The following is a 24,867-nucleotide window of genomic DNA, read 5'->3' on the forward strand; positions in this document are numbered from 1 at the left end:
GGCCCTAGCAAGCACCTGGCCATTGACAAAAGCTTTTGATAGCCTGGACAACAGTGAAACACTGTCTCTACAAAAACATTTAAAAGTGCACCAGGTGTGGTGGTTTACAGCCCAGGCATGTGAAACACCAAGAATTAAAACTCTTCAGTGGTTGCCCACTGCTGTCCGGATAAACAGCAAAACTTCACATGGCCACCAACTATCGTCTAGTTAGTCCAAGCTCATCTTCTGCACACTCCAGCCACCCTAGTGTCAATTCAGTCCCACAAAAGGGCCAAGTCCTCACCTTCCAAAAGTGATGTTCACTATATCGGAACTCAACATCCCTCCATGGTCCCTAGGACGGTCACTTTCTAACATCTTCAGGTCTCAGCATAAGCCTTACTTCTTGAAGAAAGCCTCCTCTGATTCCCTTGGACCAAGTTAAACTTGGACACCTAGAACGCAGTACAACCCTTCAGGTTGTAATTATTATGTAATTATTTCCTTCCAAGTATGGCTTTCCCACTGTCTTAATTCCAGCAAGGCGGATCACAGTCTACCTACACTTGGCTGACAGTGGGCATCTAATGAAGGTACCACAGTGGACTACAGGTATATATACTACTGTGCATACTACAATAAGAATAGTACAGGCCGGGAGTGGCAGCTCACACCTGTAATCCCAGCACTTTGGTAGGCCAAGGTGGGCAGATCACTTGAGGTCAGGAGTTCCACACCAACCTGGCCAACATGGTGAAATCACATCTCTACAAGAAATACAGAATTAGCCAGGTGTAGTGGAACATGCCTGTAATCTCAGCTATTCAGGCGGCTGAGGCAGGAGAACCGCTTGAACTCGGCAGGCAGAGGTTACAGTGAGCTGAGATCATGCCACTGCATTCCAGCCTGGGCAACAGAGTGAGACTCTGTCTCAAAAAAAAGAAAAGAGAAAAAATAGTACAGCAGGATGATAAGTTATTAGAACATTTCTCGATAACAAATAAGAGTTGTGTATAAGAACCTCAGGCATCCTCAAAGGAAAAGGAGGCAGGAGTGCAACCATCAGCATGTTTTACCAGCTCAGACTTTCTGGGTCCTACTACCTTCATCTCTAATATGAAGAAATTAAAGAAGAAAATCTTTTATTCTATATCATACTATAATTGTCATTACATGGACTAATAATCCTGAATCCCTTCTAGAAAATGAGACTTCAAACACACTTGTGGAAATCTGAAATGCGTAATTATGTAAAGGCTAGCAGGAATAACTTCACAACACGGGAAAGTGTTATCCAAGAAAAATAGTCAACTTGACAACATAAGAAAAAATAGAATATTAATACTACATTAGCTATTTTAATATATAAGTTATGTAAACAAAAATTATTTAAATGCAGTATCTTCCCAACAATGTAAGCACACATAAAATCTGAATTTTGTCAGATCTGACCATTTTATCACAATCTGCCATTTTTATGCTATTCCTCAAAGTCCAAGAACTCTACTGATGGTCCTCACCTCATTCTAGAAGAGACTTCTGATTAATCCCATCCTACTGTGAACATTCTGTCACTTAACATTTTGTGTATAATTCGTTCCACGTTATCTTCTAGTGAGAGCCAACTTGGAATGCTAGAAATAGGTAGTATCTACTCCGACCCTTTAATTTTACAGATTAGCAAACCAAAAATTAGAAAGGCTCAACGACTGGCCCAGCTTTACGCAGCTACTTAGTTGCAAAGCCAAGACTTGTCCACATGCTGCTTTGTAATTATTCCATGGTTGATCACGTGTCTATACCTTATTCCCCTTCCTGTCAGAAGCTGACATCTCTGCTTTCTTCTGAACCCACAAAATGTCTCAGTTATCATCTATTGAACACCTATCATGTATATCACAATTTCTCATTTAATCCTCTCAACAATACAAGGAGACAGATGCCCTTTACTCCATTTTGTAGTGAGAAATGTGAGGCTTCAAGATGCTAAATAAGGCTGGGTACAGTGGCTCACACCTATAATCCCAGGACTTTGGGAGGCGGAGGCCAAAGGCTCCCTTGAAGCCAGGAGTTCACAACCAGCCTGGGAAACATAGAAAAAACAAAAATAATTTGAATATCAGGAGTTTCTGAAAAAAAGAATAAAAATAAATACAAACACAAATATTAGCCAGGCATGGTGGCACATGCCAATAGTCCTAGCTACTTGGAAGGCTGAGGCAAGCGGATCACTTGAGCCCAGAAGTTCAAGGCTGCAAGTGAGCTACAATGGCACCATTGCACTCCAGCCTGGGCAACAGAGTGGGACTCTGCTCTGTCACCAAAAAAAAAAAAAAAAGATGCTAAGCAACCCCAAGTCACCAGCTTATAAATCCTGGCACCAGGACTTAAGCCCAGGTCTGACTAATTCCACGCCCATGCTCTTAACTACTACAAACAGGGGATCCTCCAGAAACAGCTGACTTCCAAAAAAAAGATAGGGACTGTGCCTATTACTAAGCCACTGTAGACATCAACCAGGCCCCACATGGACACTCACTTTCTGGTGGTGGGTAGTCTGATGAGATCTGGCATAAGGGACACATTATTTTGTTCTGAAACCAGGGTGGCAGGCCTTGATCAGCAGTTTTAGTTTACTTCATTCATTCACTCAACAAACATTTATTAGCACCTACCCTGTCCTGGGCCCTGTTCAGGGAGGTGGGCACATAGCAGCAAATTAAACACACTCCTGTTTTCACATAGTTTACCTTCTAAAGGTAGGGACAGACAAGACAACAAATCAATAATATATCAAGGCATGATAAGACCTAGGAAAGGAAAATAAAGCAGGTTAAGGAGAGAGAGTGATGACAGGAGGGATGCTATTTTAGACAGCGTGGTCAGAGAGGGCCTCCCAGACAAGGTAACATTTAAGCACAGAGGTAAGAGACAAAGCTATGACAATATCTAAAGGAAAAACTTCCCAGGCAGTGGGAATAGTGAGTGCAAAGGTCCTGAGGTAAGAGCATGCTTGGTTTGTCCTAGAAGCAGACTACAGTACAGCATAGTGGAATGTGTGGGGCCCCCATAGCCTACCTGAGTTCAAATCCCCCACCTGTCTTTTCTAAGCAATATAATTTTGGGCAACTTACTTAAAGCTCCATGCCTGCTCTGTAAAGTAGAGATAATGATTCTATCTCTTTCATGGGATTGTTATGATGATTAACTAAATTAATAAATAAAGCACTGGCCGGGCGCGGTGGCTCACGCTTGTAATCCCAGCACTTTGGGAGGCCGAGGCGGGCAGATCACGAGGTCAGGAGATCGAGACCACAGTGAAACCCTGTCTCTACTAAAAATACAAAAAATTAGCCGGGCGTGGTGCCAGGCGCCTGTAGTCCCAGCTACTCAGAGAGGCTGAGACAGGAGAATGGCGTGAACCCGGGAGGCGGAGCTTGCAGTGAGCCGAGATTGCGCCACTGCACTCCAGCCTGGGCGACAGAGCGAGACTCCGTCTCAAAATAAATAAATAAATAAATAAATAAATAAAGCACTTACGTCCTAGTATGTTGTTACAGTTTAGGAAATGGTAACTATGATTATTTTTAACTACTCACTGATAACTCAGCTCCATTCTAGACAATTTATTTTCAATGTGATACCTTTGAATCCCAGGGTGAATGACACTGCAGGCTTTGTACATGGCCAACAGCTTCCTCCTAAGCCTTTGACTTTCTTGGCTGGGCTTCCTATCCCTGTAGGAACCATGCTGATGTTATCTCAATAAGAGCAGGAGGCAAATTCCTCTAACTTTACTATTACACTAATACAAATTATGTACTTCATTCCACATAATCCCTACCCATAAGAGTCTGACACTTCTTCAGAGCTGAATTTATTGCCCTGAGGATTTAAGGTATTGGTTTCACAAGACGGGGTCCTGCCAATCCTGACTTCCCACTAGCATCATCAGTAGAAGCAATCAGAAATTTCAGTGACAACCCCTTATCTTGAGAAGGGTTAAAACTTCACTTGAAAAGATGGTAATTTAATTTTAAAGAATCCATTCTCCAATCTCCTTTTTGCGTAAAATTAAGATTTCTTTTCAAAGAAATTAGAACATCAAAGCAAAACTCAGGAGTCATTTGGCCTAAAAGTCTCAAGACTGAGCACAGCCCCCAAGCAAGACAGCTCTGGAAGGGACTGTGTAACCAGACAAGAGGATGGGCACAGAAACAAGGCAAGATGTCAGGGCTGCAAGGAAATTCTGCCCTGTTTCCCCCTGCCCTCTTCCCTAGCTCTTTTCTTTAATGTTCTGTTTGCTTTTCATCTTTGTAGCCTGCTGGGTTAAAGGGCAAACCACAGGCAGAGAGAAACCTCAACAAGCCCATGCCTGTTAGAGGTAAAATGGGAGTCTTCCCAAACCACTTGTAAGGATGGGGGGACCCACAGGTGCTGCTTCGAGTCAGACATGAAAATGAGGTCAGTGTTCTAGTCCAACGAGTCTTAAATGAGGCTTTTTAAAAATCAGATTCTCCTTCCCCGAGATTGATGGTTTTCCCTTTTTTTGAGGGAGTTGTGGGAGGGGGGGATAGGGTTTCACTCGGTCACTCAGGCTGGTGTGCAGTGGCATGATCATAGCTCACTGCAGCCTCGAACTCCTTGGCTCAAGCTATTCTCCCACCTCAACTACAGTCCCTGTAAGCAGGGACTACAGGTGTGCCCCACCACACCCGGCTGACTTTTTAGGATTTTTTTACGGAGATGGGGTCTCACTATGTTATCCAGGCTAATATTTAATTCTTAGCCTCATATAATCCTCCTGCCTCAGCCTCCTAAAGCACTGGGATTATAAGGGTAAGCCATCACACCTGGCCAATTTTCCCTTTTTTTTTTTTTTTGAGATGGAGTCTCACTGTTTCCCAGGCTGTACTGCAGTGGCACTATCTCAGATCACTGCAACCTCTGCCTCCCAGGTTCAAGCAATTCTCCTGCCTCTGCCTCCCGAGTAGCTGGGATTACAGGTGCCTGCCACCATGCCCAGCTAATTTTTGTATTTTTTTAGTAAAGATGGGGTTTTACCATGTTGGCCAGGCCGGTCTTGAACTCCTGTCCTCGGTCTCCAAAAGTGTTGGGATTACAGGCCTGAGCTACCACGCCCGGCCCAATTTTCCCTTTTTAATGCCTTGAGTGCACCTATAACTGGGGCTATAAGAAATCCATAAAATGGGCTGGGCGCTGTGGCTCACGCCTGTAATCGTGGATCACTTGAGATCAGAAATTCAAGACCAGGCTGGACAACGTGGTGAAACTCTGTCTCTACCAAAAATACAAAAAAAATTGGCTGGGCCTGATGGCATGTGCCTGTAATCCCAGCTACTTGGGAGGCTGAGGCAGGAGAATGGCTTGAACCCGGGAGGCAGAGGTTGCAGTGAGCCAAGATTGTGCCACTGCACTCCAGCCTGGGTAACAGAGTGAGACCCTGCCACACACAAAAAAAGAGAAACCCATAAAATGCTTCTTATTCATTTATTCATTGAATAATGTTTATCAAGTACCTGCTTCATGCCAGGACTGTTCCAGGTGTGGGTATTCAACAGAGAACAAAACATAAAAATCCCTGCCCTGATGGAGGTTTCATTCTAACTAAAGGAGACAAGACTATAAACAAGATACATAATTATATATTATATAGAGACCTAAAAACAAGATACATAATTATATATTATATAGAGACCAATGCTAAGAAAACAAAGCAGAAAAGGGAGAGACAAAGTATGTGTGTGGGGCTTTGGTTTGGTTTAGTCTGTTTTGAGTAAGGACCTAACAGAAGCGAATTCTGTAGCTATTTGGGGAAAAACATTCCAGGCAAAGGAAACAGCACATGCAAAGGCCCTGAGACAGAGCGTATCTGGCATGCTCAGGGACCAACAGTCAGGTGCAGCAGCTGGAGCAGAGTGAGCAGCCTAGAGAGCACAAGAGGGAAGTCAACTGGGTCACCAGCATGAGAGTGGTGGGCTGGTTGTGCAGGGCTTTACAGAACACAGTAAGAATTCTGGCTTTTATTCTGAGAAAGACAAGAATAAACAGTAGAGTATTTTTGGGGGGTTTTTTTGAGACGGAGTCTCACTCTGTCACCAGGCTGGAGTGCAGTGGTGCAATCTCGGCTCACTACAACCTCCGCCTCCTGGGTTCAAGCGATTCTCCTGCCTCAGCCTCCTGAGTAGCTGGGATTACAGGTGCCCACCACCATGCCAGGCTAATTTTTTTTTTTAGTAGAGACGGGGTTTCACTATGCTGGCTAGGCTGGTCTCAAACTCCTGACTTTGTGATCCACCTGCCTCAGCCTCCCAAAGTGCTAGGATTCCAGGCGTGAGCCACCACGCCCAGCCTAGAGTGTTTTAAGCAAGGGAATGAAGTAATCTGACTTAGGTTTTATCACAATCATTCTGGCTATTGGGTGGGAACTAGGCTGCAGAGGGGCAAGGAGGGAAACACTGTTCTCTGGTTGTTCTCATCTTTAGAGAAACTTAAGGAAGATTATTCTAAGCCCCACTCTAACCCTAAACTCTATAATTCTGAGTTGATTTCCTGTGTCTTTTCTATAGCTACAATTTATATCAACTGTAAGACTGATCTTTCCCCAAAGCCATAACTGAAGTGGGCTGAAATGAAGAATTCCATTTGACAATAGATCTATAAACCAGGCCCATGCGACATACCTAGGATACCAAGATGGTAAGACTCGATCCTGCTCTGGGGAATCTGCCGAAGAAAAAAAAACATTCTCACGAGTCAGCAAGAGAAGCACCTGCCAGGAAGAGCCACATAAAGCCCCACTGGAGGAGCTGGCAGCAGTGAGAGCCTGGAAGAGTAAGCAGGGAACCCCCCCACCCCCCAGAGAAGGAGGGACATGGGAAATACAGAAGGTGACACTGTGGAGGCTGTGGACCACAGAGAAGTAATATGGTGGCTTTTGGACTGTAACAGAAAAATCTACAGAACAACCAGATGGCACTGTCCGATAGGCTGTTGGAAATATGGGTGTGAAAAAACGGGGAGCTGCTGATATTGAAGCACAGAAATATAAGCAACTCAATGTAGACTGAAAAGACAAGAAAAAGAAAAGAGGGGCCGGGTGCGGTGGCTCACGCTTGTAATCCCAGCACTTTGGGAGGCCGAGGCGGGCGGATCATGAGGTCAGGAGATCGAGACCACGGTGAAACCCCGTCTCTACTAAAAATACAAAAAAATTAGCCGGGCGTGGTGGCGGGCGCCTGTAGTCCCAGCTACTCGGAGAGGCTGAGGCAGGAGAATGGCGTGAACCCGGGAGGCGAAGCTTGCAGTGAGCCGAGATTGCGCCACTGCACTCCAGCCTGGGCAACAGAGCGAGACTCTGTCTCAAAAAAAAAAAAAAAAAAAAAAAGAAAAGAAAAGAGGAGGGGAGGGAAGAGGAGGAAAGGAAAATGCAACCTTGGAAAATGTCAACCCATAGGGATCAAGCATTGAAAACGAAGACTGGACTGGGCACTGTGGCTCACGTCTGTAATCCCAGCGTTTTGGGAGGCTGAGGCAGGTAGATCACCTGAGGTCAGGAGTTCAAGACCAGCCTGGCCAACATGGCAAAACCTTGTCTCTACTAAAAATACAAAAATTAGCTGGGCGTGGTGGCGCACACCTGTAATCCCAGCTACTTGGGGGGTGGAAGTGTGCAGCTGAGGCAGGAGAATTGCTTGAACCCGGGAGGCGGAGACTGCAGTGAGCCAACATTGTGCCAATGCACTCCAGCCTGGGCAACAGAGTGAGACTCTGTCTCAAAAAAAAAAAAAGAAAAAGAAATGAAATGGAAGACTGAAGAGACATCCGGAACTTAAGAGGAAAACCAGGAGAACTCGTTTCAGGGAAACCAAGAAAAAAAATGGGGGAAAAAGGATAGTAAAGCAGCAAATGCAACTTTGCACTCCGTCCTTCGCACCTCTTCTAGCACCTCATGGGGGTGTGGTGGTGGTGTGGTGGGCGTGGGAGCCAGCAGCAGGTAGGAGAGTAAATGGGAGGTGAGAAGAAAAGCACCAAGAGCTAAAACACATTAGCCTCAGTGACAAGACTAAGAGTTATCAAAGATTATGCAGCATCAGGAAAGTCTTATTCAACACTGTGGAGGTGTAAGGTGTGAGAAACAGGAACTAAGACCTGCCGGGGCTGATCTTCTGGCAGTGGAAAGGAGATTTCTTAGTTAACACCTAGGTCTCACAGGACCACTAATCCTGAAACTAGCAGTAGGCATCCCGAAAGGCTAGTTGCTTCTGACAAGTGCTGAGGACAATATATTCACCCACACATCATGCAAATGCTAGGCTTCGCACCTCCATACCTTTCCCACACTAACATCCCTGGTTTTCTCCTCCAGCAGAATAATGCTAGACAGCAGGGACTACATTTCAGTTCAAAGCATGGTAAAAAATTCATATAACAAAAACCATAGCACCACTACCAGGTATGATGCTGTGAGCCCATAACCTGGGACCATTCAGGCAGGAAAAGGCTTTACCAAAACACAAGCTGGGTCCCGGAACACTGGACCCAAACCCCTTCATGTCAGCAAAAACTGCCTACATGCTCTTCTATTTGCTCTCTGAGAAACAAAAAGAAGCCGAAGGAGGAAAAAGCCTTTAATCCTAAAATTATTCTTAATTTCCAATACAGAGCATTTGAGAAAAATCTGAAAGCCAACAGAAAAACCAGCAGATTCTTTAAAATGTGTGTCTACAGTCCTTTCTCCTTTACCCTCTGCAAAAAAAAGCAACCCAACTCCCAAATGATCATTTTTCTTGGCTTAATTTCACTATTTTTTGTGATACATAATTGGAAACAGACTGCTTTTTCCTGGCTTTAGAGAACAGGATCTTCAGGGTTATAAGAGTTGCCAACTACAGAACCTCAACCTTAGCAAAATTTCTTTTGCAAACCTCTTACCTATCTACCTACTTGAAATATACATTAACTCCAAAGAAAACACTTAAATCCCCTATTATTATGCAAAAGTGGATTTTCTCCCAACAAATTAGACACTCCCCTCCTCCTTTTCCTAGCCTCCCTACCCATTGAAATCCTGCTCTGTGTTCAGCTATCTCCCATTCAAACATGACCAAAAGCCCTAACCAGCATGGTATCTAGATGGGATACTTTTTGGAAGCATTTTCTTTTTTCTTCATGTTTTCTTTTTTTTTTTTGTGGTGGGGGTGGGGACAAGGTCTGGTCTCATTCTGTCACCCAGGCTGGAGTGCAGTGGTATGATCATGACTCACTGCAGCCTCGACCTCCTGTCTCAAGCAATCCTCCTGCCTCAGCCTCCTGAGAAGCTGGGACTACAGACACACACCACCATGCCTGGCTAATTTTTAACTGACATTTTCAGGAATTTAGTAGAATTGGTTCTACAGGAAAGCTCCTTATTTAGCCCCCCAGTGAATGAAATTAAAACCTGGAACGTCTTAGAGAACAACCACTCTAACAATGAAACAAAGATGCCACAAATTGAAAAAAGATATAAATATGGAAAAATGTGAAATGCAACAAGTAGGTCATCCTACCTCTAGCTCCTGTGTCAAAAACATGATACATCCAATGGCTGTACAGCTATTGTAACAAATAATGAGTATGACAGCTTAAAAGCTCAAAGACAAGTGTCTTTACAAAATGGGTTGTTGGCATTAAGTATTTTTTTCAGAATTCAGATGATTTATCATGAATACATAACAAGTAACAATCTCTCTAAAGTCTCGAAAATAAGAAAATGAATAGGAATGTCTATTCAGAAATGCTTTGGCTAAAAGATAGACCAGCAATAGGAAACATGCCCATTTAGATCAGAAACTTCTCCCACACACATAGGGAAGACCTTACACTGCAATGATGCAAAATGTATGTAATGAGTCAATGGTGCTTTCCCTCAAAGTTAAATTTAATTTGCCAGCCAACTGCACAAAATCTAATATAACAAAATGAGATACTTATTCTTTATGAAGACTCAGAAGAGTTTTGTTTTAAAGAAAAAACCATAAAAGAGATAACTCTTAGCAACACAGTGGGTATCTTACAAAAGTACTCAGGGTACCACATGAACACAAGCCTTTGTGATTAGAATCTAAGTTTTTCACCTCAAATAACCTTCCAGAATGAAAAGAAAAAAAAAAAAAAAAAGCCACATTCTGCTCCAGCAATTATCACACAGTTAGTTAATTATAAAATGAAATTTCCAAATAGTCTCCAGAGTATTTTTGCATCCAAGGACCAATATCACACTGTCAAAACAATAAATCACTAAAAATGCTAACAAAACGAATACTCCCAAAAGGGACCCTTTTCACTTGCCAGATGGAATTAAGTATTCATCAAGTTTCCATTAGCAAAATAGTATGATACAAATTTAAAAAGAAATCCAGAGTTCTACTAGACCCTCCACCTGGCCCATTTGATGTTCTCACCTATAAAATGTAGTGAGTCATGCCTGTGAAACTGCAGACTTTCGCCCAAGGCAATCTGATCCACAGGAAAGCTCAAGGACTAGTATCTGTAAAGATCATTTTCTAAAGATCATTTTTCAAGGACTAATCAACTTAAATGTGTTTTTACAAATGATCCATCAGCAATTTTACACAAAAAACCTGACTTTCGGCATATACCAGAGAAATGAATTATGTGCCTGGAAGAACAGAAAAGCAGGTGTTTCATCCTCCTGCAAACAGCACCCAACTCCAAAGGCCCCCTTCACTAGGAGTCCAATGTCCAGAGAGTATATGCTTCTTTACAACCATTTTTTAAGTAAAGATAGAGCTAAAATTTCAGACTTAATTCTAAATTACTATCTTGGCAACAGTTTAACATTAAAGTGGGCTTGCGGGCATGGTGGCTCACACCTGTAATTCCTGCACTTTGGGAGGCCGAGGGGGACAGATCACTTGAGGCCACAAGTTCGAGACCAGCCTGGACAACATGGCGAAACCCTGTCTCTACTAAAAATAAAATTAGCCAGATGTGGTGGCCCCCGCCTGTAATCTCAGTTACTTGGAAGGCTGAGGCACAATAATCGCTTGAACGCAGGAGGCAGAGGTTGCAGTGAGCCAAGATCACACCACTGCACTCCAGCCTAAGCAACAGAGCAAGACTCTGTCTCAAAAAAAAAAAAAAAAAAACCATTAAAATCTAAGTCTAAAAATCAACTTTGCTAGGCTCTACATATAACTGAATCCTCTTCCCAGGCTGGAAGAAGATTTCAACATAAAAGAAACACCACCACAAAAACCAGACATTAAGCTCCCTGCCCTGCCCCCCTACACCAAAAAATTATCTTCAGCAGGGCACATTAGGATGGCCTGAAGGCATGGTTCTGGGGTTCTTGTTCCAGACCTTCCATTTTAAATATGGTCTCTATCCTTCATAAGCAGTTGTCAGCCTATTAAGTCTTCATCTTTGGCCTGAAAAACTGAAGAATAAAAAATGAAGAATAAGTTCCAAATGAGAGGAGCCTCATGCAGAATTTATATTAACGTTGTTTCAAAAACACACTTTGGTTGAGAGAGCAAGACATCAAAATCATTATTCAAGCGGGGAGGAAGAATGCTTGGAAATTTGTGCTGATTCTTAAGCAAGGACTTTGCAAGCAGAGAAAATAAAGCTCAATGTCAGTTAACAAACAAATGTGCTATTTCAAAAGATATAAAATAAGAAATCTAGAAATGGACAGAGCCCAGGAAATGAACCCAGATCCTTCTTGTAAGGCCCTTCCAAGCTGTGTTGATTTATTTCAGCTTGACTAGAAACTGAACAAATTAGCAACAGCTTGTGTTTTATGAAATGCTGCAAAGAAACAATGCTATCATTCCAAGTGTTACTCTGAAGATGTAGAACCAGAGAATTTACTGCTATGGCTCTTGGTACACTTAATTTTCTTCCTACAGAAATGCCTTCACTCAATCTGCTGAAGGTTCACTATTATGTGTTAAAGGTTAGTTTTTCATATAACCTAGATTCACTCTTAAATTCCAAATTGTTTATATTCCTAGTGGCAATACAAGATTGCTTTTACATTAAAGGCCCCTAAAAACATTTATCTAACTCAAGTTATGCAAATTTCAAAAAAGTTAACATTTTTTAAATTTACAATTGTTTTAAATAAGTTTAAAAATATGGCTGGGCGCGGTGGCTGATGCCTGTAATCCCAGCACTTTGGGAGGCCAAGACGGGTGGATCACGAGGTCAAGAGATCGAGACCATCCTGGCTAACACGGTGAAACCCCGTCTCTATTAAAAATACAAAAATTAGCCAGGCGTGGTCGCGGGCGCCTGTAGTCCCAACTACTCCGGAGGCTGAGGCAGGAGAATGGCGTGAACCCGGGAGGCGGAGCTTGTAGTGAGCCGAGATCACGCCACTGCACTCCGCCCTGGGTGACAGAGCCAGACTCCGTCTCAAAAAATAAATAAACGAAAAATAAAAATAAAAATATAAGAAAAATGCTCCAGTAGACTGATGGAAATGGCAATAAAATCACTTTTAAATAACTGTTAAGACTGAAAAAGAAGACTGTCCTTTAGTAGCTAATAAATCTGACAGCCAGGAGCAGTGGCTCATGCCTGTAATCCCAACAATTTGAGAAGATGAGGCAGGAGGATCACTTGAGCCCAGGAGTTCGAGACCAGCCTGGGCAACACAGTGAGACTCTGTCTCTCTCTATATATATATAATATATTATACAATATATATTTTGAGATTATATATGAGATTTTACATATATTTACATATATATTTTTATATGAATAAGTATATAAATAAAAATAAAAAATAAATCTGACAATTACGATTTTTATCCAACGGCAATGAAAGCACCACAAAAAGACATTTCAAAATGAATTATCAAGAACGGAGGTAATTCAAAATGACCACAGAGCAGAATCATCCAGGCAAAATATTACAGCAAAGTTACTACTTACACAGCCACAGTCTAAACTCTAACTGTTCTGTCTGTTAAGCTCAAAATGTAAAATCAGGACCTTTCACAGATTTTTGAAGCCAGGAAATTGGTCTTCACTTATAAACTAAAGAAGTCAGCAGTGATCACCTTCTTAAAATTCAAAGGACAGTTGAGTTCCCTGGGCTCTTAGGCTCAGATTCTGCCCTCAGAAAAACAAGCACTCACCTGACTTTTACAAGTCACAACCAAGTTTGCATGCAAGAGAGAAAAATTAATTCCTTTGAGTCTTAAAAAGAATGAACAACACTTTTCTTCAAGCAAACGAAAGGCTTTCTGTAAGAAAGCCCTAAGCAACCTGAAGGCATTTTGGCCCCCAGTCATCAGAGCACTGAATAAGGACAATTAATTTGCCAAGCTCCAAGACCAGGAACCATAGCCTAGTAGGGAGTAGGAGGTTATAAGTGTTTGTTGAATAACTTGAGTAAACTAGAGCAAAGCATAGAAGACTAAATGAGATCCTAAATAAATGCTACTCTGTAGTATAAGTGAGAGGTGACAGCGTGCTGGCAGTCCTCACAGCCCTCACTCGCTCTCAGTGCCTCCTCTGCCTGGGCTCCCACTTTGGCGGCACTTGAGCAGCCCTTCAGCCCACCGCTGCACTGTGGGAGCCCCTTTCTGGGCTGGCCAAGGCCGGAGCCCACTCCCTCAGCTTGCAGGGAGGTGTGGAGGGAGAGGCATGAGCGGGAACTGGGGCTGCGTGTGACGCTTGCGGGCCAGCTGGAGTTCCAGGTGGGCGTGGGCTTGGCGGGCCCCACACTCGGAGCAGCCAGCTGGCCCTGCTGACCCCAGGCAATGAGGGACTTAGCACCCTGGCCAGCGGCTGCGGAGGGTGTACTGGGTCCCCCAGCAGTGCCAGCCCACCAGCGCTGCGCTCGATTTCTCGCCAGGCCTTAGCTGCCTTCCCACGGGGCAGGCCTCGGGACTGCAGCCCGCCATGCCTGAGCCTTCCCCTGTCTCTGTGGGCTCCTGTGTAGCCCAAACCTTCCCGACGAGCGCCACCCCCTGCTCCACAGCGCCCAGTCCCATCGACCACCCAAGGGCTGAGGAATGCGAGCGCACGGCGCGGGACTGGCAGGCGGCTCCACCTGCAGCCCCGGTGCAGCATCCACCGGGTGAAGCCAGCTGGGCTCCTGAGTCTGGTGGAGATGTGGAGAACCTTTATGTCTAGCTCGGGATTGTAAATACACCAATCAGCACCCTGTGTCTAGCTCAGGGTCTGTGAATGCACCAATCGACACTCTGTATCTAGCTACTCTGGTGGGGCCTTGGAGAACCTTTATGTCTAGCTCAGGGATTGTAAATACACCAATTGGCACTCTGTATCTAGCTCAAGGTTTGTAAACACACCAATCAGCACCCTGTGTCTAGCTCAAGGTTTGTGAATGCACCAATCAACACTCTGTATCTAGCTGCTCTGGTGGGGCCTTGGAGAACCTTTGCGTCCATACTCTGTATCTAACTGATCTGATGGGGACCTGGAGAACCTTTATGTCTAGCTCAGGGATTGTAAACGCACCAATCAGCACCCTATCAAAACAGACCACTCGGCTCTACCAATCAGCAGGATGTGGGTGGGGCCCACAGATAACAGAATAAAAGCAGGCTGCCCGAGACAGCAGTGGCAACCCGTTCGGGTCCCCTTCCACAGTGTGGAAGCTTTGTTCTTTCGCTCTTTGCAATAAATCTTGCTACTGCTCACTCTTTGGGTCCACACTGCTTTTATGAGCTGTAACACTCACCGCGAAGGTCTGCAGCTTCACTCCTGAGCCAGCGAGACCACGAACCCACCAGAAGGAAGAAACTCCGAACACATCCGAACATCAGAAGGAACAAACTCCAGACGCGCCACCTTAAGAGCTGTAACACTCACCGCGCGGGTCCACAGCTTCATTCTTGGAAGTCAGTGAGACCAAGAACCCACTAATTCCGCACACATAAGCGCAACGCTAAGATTTAAAAAGAAGGGTCTGGACTAATTTTGAAAGTTATTTTAAAATAGGATCCATGGGACCCTAATGTGGTAAACGAAATAAAGGTAAATCAATATTACATAATAGAAGGCCGGGTGCAGTGGCTCACGCCTATAATCCCAGCACTTTGGGAGGCCGAGGCGGGTGGATCATGAGGTCAGGTGATCAAGACCATCCGGGCTAACAGTCAAACCCCGTCTCTACTAAAAATACAAAAAATTCGTCGGGTATGGTGGCATGCGCCTGTAGTCTCAGCTACACGGGAGGCTGAGGCAGAAGAATCTCTTGAACCCGGGAGGCGGAGGCTGTCGTGAGCCAAGATTGCTCCACTGCACTCCAGCCTGGGGGACAGAGTGAAAACTTTGTCTCAAAAATAAATAAATAAATAAATAATTTTAAAAATACTACATAATACGCAAGAAACAAGAAAGGAAACTGGCCTACAAAACTACAGACAAAAATTGAAAACTTTTTTTTTTTGAGACAGAGCCTTGCTGTCTCCCAGGCTGGAGTGCAGTGGCATGATCTCAGCTCACTGAAACCTCCACCTCCTGGGCTCAAGAGATCCTCCCACCTCGGCCTCCAGAGTAGCTGGGATTACAGGTGTGCACCACCACGCTCAGCAAATTGTTGTATTTTCTGTAGAGATCAGGTTTTGCTGTGTTGGCCAGGCTGGTCTCGAACTCCTGACCTCAAGTGATCCACCTGCCTCGGCCTCCCAACGTGCTGGGATTACAGGCGTGAGCCACCACACCTGGCCAAAAACTTTTTTTAAAAGTCAAGTTTGGCCAAGCACCGTGGCTCACGCCTGTAATCCCAGCACTTTAGGAGGCTGAGGCAGACAGATCACAAGGTCAGGAGATCGAGACCATCCTGGCTAACACGGTGAAACCCCGTCTCTACTAAAAATACAAAAAAATTAGCCGGGCATGGTGGCGAGTGCCTGTAGTCCCAGCTGCTGGGAAGGCTGAGACAGGAGAATGGCGTGAACCTGGGAGGCGGAGCTTGCAGTGAGCTGAGATTGCACCACTGCACTCCCGCCTGGGCGACAGAGCGAGAGACTCCATCTCAATAAATAAATAAATGTCGTTTGATTTTTTTCAAGCATATTCTTATTGTTTATATTTACAAGTATGAGTATTCATAGACACATCACATCTATACTAGTATCAAATATGATACATCTGAACTAGTACTATACTTGAATATTAACGTAAGCCTCTGAGGAATGCACAGTAATAGAACTGCTGTTATTTAGGATTACTGATCCCCTATTGTCTTGCACTGAGAAGATGTTAATGAAAGATGATGACAGGATTGTGAACACACCAACCTCCCTGAGAACGAATTCATTATATTCAGTTTTCTGCAAAAGACAAATGAAGATCATTACAAAAGGATTCATAACAAATTCCTCTGGATTTCCATTTCTCCTAGATAAGCTGAAATATATTCAAACCACACAAAATTAGTTTACATACAAACTTCACTTTTTAAAGAAATGGGGTCTCACTATATTACCTAGGCTGGTCTCGAACTCCTTGGCTCAAGTGATCCTCCTACCTCAGCCTCCCAAAGTGTTGGAATTACAGGTGTGAGCCACTGTGCCTGGCCTACACACCACTTAAGGAAACAAATTGAAAAAAAAACTATATGTGTGTTTATCTATTATCTGTCCAGCCACCATGGAGTTCTTGACATGTATTCAACATACAGGCCCTGTCCTCCAGGTCATTCTTAATCAGTTCAAATTAAATCTAGTCCTCCATTATAAACTCCAAAAGCAACTTGGTTATTTTGCTAGATATTTTGCCCTCCCCTTTCAAACTATATGTTTAATACTCTAAAAACGGGTTTATGCGCCTTATAGATATCAGCAGTGTGTTATGCTCCCCCTATTGACTAATATTCAAAATAACAATGAACTCCCCAGGGGTTGCCTTTGAAGTGCTGGGGTTCAAAACTATGTTGGTGATTTTTATATTTAAAAACATGAGCTGAATCAACAGTTGTTAGGCAAAGCTGCCGTGTAACGGTCAGATTCCATCAAAACAGGAAAAATTAAAGTTGACAAATGACAAACTGAAGGGCCAAAAAAAAACAGGCTCAAGCCTTGAAACACTAAACAATGCAGAAATAAAGCCAAAAGCAAAGAACAGCAAGAAATAGAGCAACATCCTTTAACTGACACAATGGCATGAAATCAATTTCATGTTAATAGCCCTTAAGGGGGTAAGAATTATTTCCCTGCCTCCTGTGCCAACCCCAAGCTGTTTCCTAAGGAAGCCAAGTAATGGTGATCAACAATGTCTGGAGAATTAATAAAAGAAATTAAGAATAAAGATCCATGTTGGCCGGGCGTGGTGGCTCACACCTGTAATCCCAGCACTTTGGGAGGCTGAGGCAGGTGGATCACGAGGTCAAGAAATCGAGACCATCCTGGTCAACATGGTGAAACGCCGTCTCTGCTAAAAATACAAAAGTAAAAATACAAAAGTTAGCTGGGCGTGGTAGCACGCGCCTGTAGTCCCAGCTACTCGGGAGGCTGAGTCAGGAGAATCTCTTGAACCCGGGAGGTGGAGGTTGCAGTGAGCCGAGGTCGCACCACTGCACTGCAGCCTGGGGACAGAGCGAGACTCTGTCACAAAAAAAAAAAAAAATCCATGTTAATTAATGTAAGTCAGAGTTCTATTTATAATTATTTGGGGCCAGTTTCAGAGGAACTTTAATTCGGCACCCTCATAAGTATGTAAAATCACCTAAATTCATCACAGATACCTTATGTGTGTTTCAAGAAATATGCGTTCAGCTCAAATAGAAAGCTGAAAGATGGGAGAAGATGCATGGACTATGCACACAAATCTATGTGCACACAAATCTATGTACACACAAACCGGCCTGCACTTGCCGCTCTCCGCTGAGGGAGGAAGCTAGCTTTGGAGTCAGAACTAACAGAAAGTTGTGTATGATCTTGGACAAGTAACTTAACCTCTAGTGTCTTATCTGTCTTATCTGTAAGATTGCCATAACTCCTGACCTCAAAATAGGGTTATTAATAGTGCTTTTCCCATAGAGATGCTGTGAGGATTAAGTGCACACAGTATAGGCTTAGAAAACGTTAGCTGTTATCATTATCCAGAAGAAACAACTGAGTTCACACTGAAGTAACTGTTTGCACTCTGCATTCAGGAAGAAGAAACGGTCTTGACGTGTTTTTACTACCTGTGGAGACTACTTCCAAACCGCTCACTTCTTCGGAAGGACATAAAACTCAGAATACGCCTGGTTCCCCAGCACAGCCTATCACTCCTACTATCCTCTGCCCTCGCCGCTCCTATCCTGCCACGGCAGGGCTAGCGGCAAGCAGCGCTAACCTCCGTGCGGTGCTTACGCGGTGCCAGGCACTGTTGTAGCACCTCACACACATTAAATCATTAGATGCTCACAGCAACTTTACGGGGCAAGTACTACTATCCTCACTTCACAGCTAGGGAAATGGAACGGTTTTCTTCTTCCAGCTTTTCGTGAGGACACCAAATCCACTAAGTTCTATTTTGCCAAGGTAATTCATGCTTGATACGTCCGCTCCTGCCACTATGCGATTCTGCAAAGCGGGGCAAATGCCCTAATAAGATCAAGTCTGCAAGCAGATTCTTCTAGCGACAGTCCAAGATTTCCAAGTTTGTCCTAACCAAATGAATACACGAAGAGAGCCTTCAAAATAAACCGGGGCGGGGGGGAGCGCCGAGCTGCATCTTGCGGCGCAGCCCGCAAGGCACTCTGAGGGCGCGGCCAGCGGCGAACGCAAACCGCGTCCGTGCACAAGTCCGGGAGCCACAGCCTGGGCCACGGCAATTGACTGCGAACCCACAACAAACCATTCCCACCGACGCTGTCACGCGCCCGGAGGGAAGTGGCCGCCGCGCCCCGCAGGAGTCAGAAGGACCCGCGGAGAGGAAGAGTGAGGGCGGGCGTGGAGAATTCCTCCCCAGCACTGCGCACCGCCGGGAGCACTGCCTGCCCCGTGCGGCCGCTGCCCACACACCACTGGCCATCGGTGCTTGCTCCCCGAAGCGTAATCACCGCCCCACCAGCGCCGCCCTCCCAAGCCCGGAGGTCCCGGCGGCTGGAGCGACCCTGGCCGGTAAGTAAGCACTGGCAGCCCGCGCCGCGCCGACGGGCACCCGCGCAGCCTGCAGAGCCCACAGCCCGGGCGGGCTGCAGCGCCGCGGGGCTGGGCCGGCACGTACCTCGGAGGCGGTGTGTCCAGCGGAGATCCACCCGCAGCAAGTTGGAGGAAAGCGGCGGAAAGTTTCCCCGCCCAGCGCTCGGCGGCGGCGAGCTCCGGCAGCTGCTGCGCCGCGGCACAACTACGCCATCCGGACCCGCTGGGGACTCTCACCTCCTGCAGGGAGCTCCGGGAATCGCGCAGGGAAAGTGGCCGGGGCGCGAGAGCCGCCGACTGCCCTCCTTCACTCGCTGGGAAGAGGAAAGTGCCGCTCGGCGTCCCCGAAACCCTCGATTACCCCCATCGGGCCGACCCGGCTCACTCGCCCTCCCTCGCACACACGCGGGCGGGGACGGGCAAGACGCCACAGCAATCAGCGCGCGGGGGGAAGGGCGCTCCTCCGCCTGCCCCACCGGGGGCTCTCGGCCGCCCAGAAACTCCTCCTCCCGCCTCCCGCCTCCCGCCTCCTCTCTCCTCCCCCTTTGCCTCTGCGGCTGATGGATGAGCCCCGAATGCTGCTCGAGCCTGTGCTTCCCTTCGGGCCGAGGAGGCAGAAAGAGAAGAGGCTAGGGGCGCGGCCGGGCTCAGCGCGCCCGGGTTGGGGCGGCCCCTGTCCTGGGGGAAGCGCGAGGGAGCGCGAGCTGCGGGGACTCGCTCCCTCAAACGAGGTCCTTTTGAACTTTCCAGGGCTCCCTGGAAGAGTTGGGTTTTCATTTGGTTCCTTGGTCTTTATATAAAAGTTCTGAAACCTCAGATAATCTGATCACAGCCTCTTGCCCTTTCCCCAGCAGAGCTCCCCCATACACACATTCATTCTGTCCCTGTGTTTTTTCCCAACCTCCGGTCCTGCTTGTTGTCACGCTCTGATGGTGGGCGCCGGCGGAGTCTTGCCTCTTCCTCTCTAGCAGCTGAGACTGCATTACCCAGCCGTTCCCCCTGCTAGCTAAATAAATTAATACAAATAATGGAGCTAGGTCAGCATTACCGGCGTTACCCGGAGGTGGGCGCGATATGAACGGCAGTCCGGCGGGGCAACGTCCTAAGAACCTGTGCCTGTGAAGTACACGCTGCAGAAGTTGAATGCAGGCACCAGAACACCACTTTGATACTCTTGCTTACACCCAGTTTTTCCTATTAAAAAATATACTTAAGTAACAGGACATTGTTTTACAAACAGGCAGGTGAAATGACCGTGGACTGACAGGTTTCAAAGATCAGACTCGTCAAGGCTCAGTTCAAATGAAGGGCTTGGCCTAGAAGGCTTCTTCCAGTTCTAGAGGGCTATGGACCTATGCTTTTTTTTTTTTTTTTTTTTTTTGAGATGGAGTCTCGCTCTGTCGCCCAGGCTGGAGTGCAGTGGCACAATCTCCACAGCTCACTACAACCTCCGCCTCCCAGTCTCAAGCGATTCTCCCACCTGAGTAGCTGGGATTACTGACAAATGCCACCACGCCCAGCTAATTTTTTGTATTTTTTGTAGAGGGGGTTGGCAGGGCGGGGGTCTCACTTTGTTGCCCAGGCTGGTCTCAAACTCCTGAGCTGGGATTACAAGCACGCACCACCATGCCTGGCTAATTTTTGTATTTTTAGTAGAGACGGGGTTTCATACCATGTTGCCCAGGCTGCTCTCGAACTCCTGACCTCAAATGATCCACCCGCCTTGGCCTCCCAAAGTGCTGGGATTAGAGGCATTAGCCGCTGCACCTGGCTCAATCCTAGGCTTTTATCACGTTGGAGAGTAGAATGAGGAGGCTTCTTATGACATCTTAGTTGGAAAGTTATTGAGAGAACAGGAAATATTTCTCGTCTTCTTCCTCTTGTACCTATAGGTAGAGAATCCACCCAATTGCAGAATTGGAGATTCATTCACAAAAGTCAAATGTCATCAGTCACCTGAATTACTGCAAAAATCTCCTCAACGAACCATGTTTTTCCTTACCAATATTCATTGAGCACTGACTATGGGAGAGCCCTGAGTCAGGCACTGGGAATACAAGTAGGCATAATATTCTGAAGGAATAAACAGTCCAGATGGAGCTAGCCTCTGCTTTTATAAAGTCTCTCTAAGTTTAAGGCCTTAAGATTTCTCCTAGACTCAAATTAAACAGTATTTGATATGGTTTGGCTGTGTCCCCACCCAAATCTCATCTTGAATTGTAAGTCCCACAATCCCCATGTGTCCTAGGAGGAACCCAGTGGGAGGTAATTGAATCATGGGGATGAGTTTTTCCTGTGCTGTTCTCATGATAGTGAATAAGTCTCACGAGATCTGATGGCTTTAAAAACAGGAGTCTCCGCGTACCAGCTCTCTCTGCCTGCTGCCATCCACGTGATATGTGACTTGCTCCTCCTTACCTTCTGCCATGATTGTGAGGCCTCCCCAGCCATGTGGAACTGTAAGTCCAATAAACCTTTCTTTTGTAAATTGCCCAGTCTCGGGTATGTCTTTATCAGTAGCATGAAAACAGACTAATACAATATTTATGCCTTGTTATCAAGTTTTAGTTTCAAGTACAGATGTGAACACTTGAACTAGGTGTGAATATTTAATCCCACATTTAAATGCATCGGCCAGGTGAGGTGGCTCATGCCTATAATCTCAGCAATTTGGGAAGCCAAGGTGGGTGGATCACTTGAGGTCAGGAGTTCTAGACCTGCCTGATCAACATGGTGAAACCCCATCTCAACCAAAATACAAAAATTAGCTATGCATGGTGGTGGGCACCTGTAATCCCAGCTATTTGGGAGGCTGAGGCAAGAGAATCGTTTGAACCCAGGAGGCAGAGGTTGCAGTGAGCTAAGATGGTGCCATTGCACTCCAGCCTGGACAACAGCAACACTCTGTCTCAAAAAAATAAAATTAAATTAAATGTATCAATCATGTTAAGGCTTTCTAAATAAAATGGCATTGTAGATAATTTAGGAGTGTCTTGTCTTTAAAGAGTGATAAGGCGACTGGTCCCCGTAGAGCCAGATTCACAACAGTAGCCATCAACATCTGAGCCAGCGTGGGTACTAAATTTTTGTTTGTTTGGTTTTGTTTTGAGATAGTCTCGCTCTGCTGCCCAGGCTGGAGTGCAGTGGCGCGATCTCAGCTCACTGCAACCTCTGCCTCCCGGGCTCAAGTGATTCTCCTGCCTCAGCCTCCTGAGTAGCTGGGATTACAAGCACGCACCACCATGCCTGGCTAATTTTTGTATTTTTAGTAGAGGCGGGGTTTCATACCGTGTTGGCCAGGCTGCTCTCGAACTCCTGACCTCAAGTGATCCACCCGCCTTGGCCTCCCAAAGTGCTGAGATTACAGGCGTGAGCCACTGCGCCTGGCCATGGGTACTAAATTCTATACATATAAACATATTTACTTCTCACAGCCCTCTAAGAATATGTATAAATGAGGCCGATATACACATCTCTCTACAAACTGAGATCTTGTCCACGATTCAATCCCACATCCACCGACCTCAAAACCTAAGTCCTTAACCACCAGGTTCTTTTACCTGTCATCAGAAGCTTTATAGACTGGCAAAATAAAAGGGCTCTTTTTTTTTTTAATTCTGAGCTATTTAGTTTCAGTAGATGATATGGAAAAACACAAGAAATTACATCAGTATTTACGAAATTAACAATGTCTACAGAGATGTTTTCTCTTTAAATCTTTACAACGTGATATTAAAAGCAGAAATCCAGATACCTCAAGCATAGACGAAAGGTTTAAAATAAACTTGAATTTTTGGTTCCTGAGCAAAGCTCTATAAAAAAGGGTTCCCCTACCTCTTTTCTTTCTTTCTTTTTTTTTTTTTTTTTTTGAGACAGAGTTTCCCTCTTGTTGCCCAGACTAGAGTGTAGCAGTGCGATCTCAGCTCACTGCAACCCCCACCCCCACCTCCCGGGTTCAAGTGATTCTGTGATTCTCGTGCCTCAGCCTCTCAAGTAGCTGGGATTACCAGCACCCACCACCATGCCTGGTTGATATTTGTATTTTCAGTAGAGACAGGGTTTTGCCATAACTTCTGACCTCAAGTGATCCACCCACCTTGGCCTCCTAAAGTGTTGGGATCACAGGCGTGAGCCGCCGTGCCCAGTTGCCCAACCTCTTATTAATGGCAATATTAACTGATTTCTAAGGGAATGGATGCTCCCTTTCACTAATTTCTCATGGAGAACTGCGTTCAAGCTACAGTATTGTTACTGTAAGATACCAGCTTTCTTTTGGTCCAAAGTGGTGTCTTGGTCATTTGTTTGGAATTGTTTCAAACAGGATTGTAAGCAGGGGGGTGAAATTGAGGTGCATTACTTGCATTAAAAATGTTTGCCAGCAGAGTTTCAGTGATTTACCGAGGCTGTTTTTCATACAAGGAACCACCCCTCCTGTAAGTGTGGACTCACATGTTGACAGTGACTCAGATTTAGTGGCATGTCTCCAGATTATGTTGATTAGCAGTTTACAGTAACCTGCTTATGTCACTAATGCCACACATTATATCTGTCCAGGTTCCTTATGGAAGCAAACACCTCGACTTTCTAAAAGACTTTAATCATTAGAAAAATCATTTGGTTGTTTCTCTATAGTCTTTTTTTTTTTTTTTTTTTTTTTTTTGAGACAGAGTTTCCCTCTTGTCGCCCAGGCTGGAGTGCAGTCGCGCGATCTTGGCTCACTGCAACCTCCACCTCCTGGGTTCAAGTGATTCTTCTGCCTCAGCTTCCTGAGTAGCTGGGACTAAAGGCGCATGCCACCACACCCTGCTAATTTTTGTATTTTTAGTAGAGACGGGGTTTCACCATATTGGCCAGGCTGGTCTCAAACTCCTGACCTCATGATCCACCTGCCTCAGCCTCCCAAGGTGCTGGGATTACAGGCATGAGCTACTGTGCCCAGTTATTATCCTCATTTTACAGATTAGGAAATGATGCACAGAGAGGTTATGTAACTTGCCCAAGGTCACACAACCAGCAAGTGGCAGAGTCAGATGGCCTGACTACAGAATCCGTTCATGCTCTCAACCTCCACTTTGTGCTACAGGTGAAAGACACCTTCCACTCATAAAAAAAGAGTCTCATATTTCTTTTTTTTTTTTTTTGAAACGGAGTCTTGCACTGTCACCCAGGCTAGAGTGCAGTGGTGCAGTCTTGGTTCACTGCAACCTCTGCCTCCTGAGTTCAAGCGATTCTCCTGCCTCCACCTCCTGAGTAGCTGAGAATACAGGTGCCTACCACCACGCCTGGCTAATTTTTGTATTTTTAGTAGAGATGGGGTTTCACCATGTTGGCCAGGCTGGTCTTGAGCTCTGTGATCCACCTGCCTCAGCCTTCCAAAGTGCTGGGATTACAGGTGTGAGTCACCGAGCCTGGTCTCTCTTTTTTTTTTTTTTTTTAAGTTTACTTCAAAGGCCAAGTACAGTGGCTCATGCCTGTAATCCCAGTACTTGGGAGGCCGAGGTGAATCACTTGAGCCCAGGATTTCAAGACCAGCCTAGGCAATGTGGTGAAACCCAGTCTCTACAAAAAATACAAAAATTAGCCAGGCATGGTGGCATGTGCCTGTAGTCCCAGCTACTTGGGAGGCTGAGGTGGGAGGATCACTTGAGCCCGGTAGGTTGAGGCTGCAATGAGCCGTGATGGTGCCACTGTACTCCAGCCTGGGCAACAGAACTGAGATCTGTCTCAAAGAAAAAAAAAA

At 45.5% G+C, this 24,867-nt stretch overlaps 1 protein-coding gene across 5 annotated transcripts in view; it reads right to left on the minus strand.

Annotated features, from left to right (window-relative positions):
• TGFBR3 (transforming growth factor beta receptor 3) overlaps positions 1-19,614 on the minus strand; it is a 210,694-nt gene extending 191,080 nt beyond the window's left edge. For 3 of the 5 annotated variants that reach the window (XM_063625482.1, XM_063625483.1, XM_063625481.1), the window contains exon 1: positions 19,213-19,598. The gene's annotated coding sequence lies outside the window, so the exon portion shown is untranslated. Of the gene's footprint in view, positions 1-11,370; positions 11,386-19,212 lie in introns of those variants that run through there. The other 2 variants (XM_063625478.1, XM_063625480.1) reach the window with 2 other exon arrangements.
• Between the last annotated feature and the right edge of the window lie 5,253 nt (positions 19,615-24,867).

This window comes from Symphalangus syndactylus, chromosome 12, assembly GCF_028878055.3.
Source record: "Symphalangus syndactylus isolate Jambi chromosome 12, NHGRI_mSymSyn1-v2.1_pri, whole genome shotgun sequence".
Lineage (NCBI taxonomy): Eukaryota > Metazoa > Chordata > Mammalia > Primates > Hylobatidae > Symphalangus > Symphalangus syndactylus.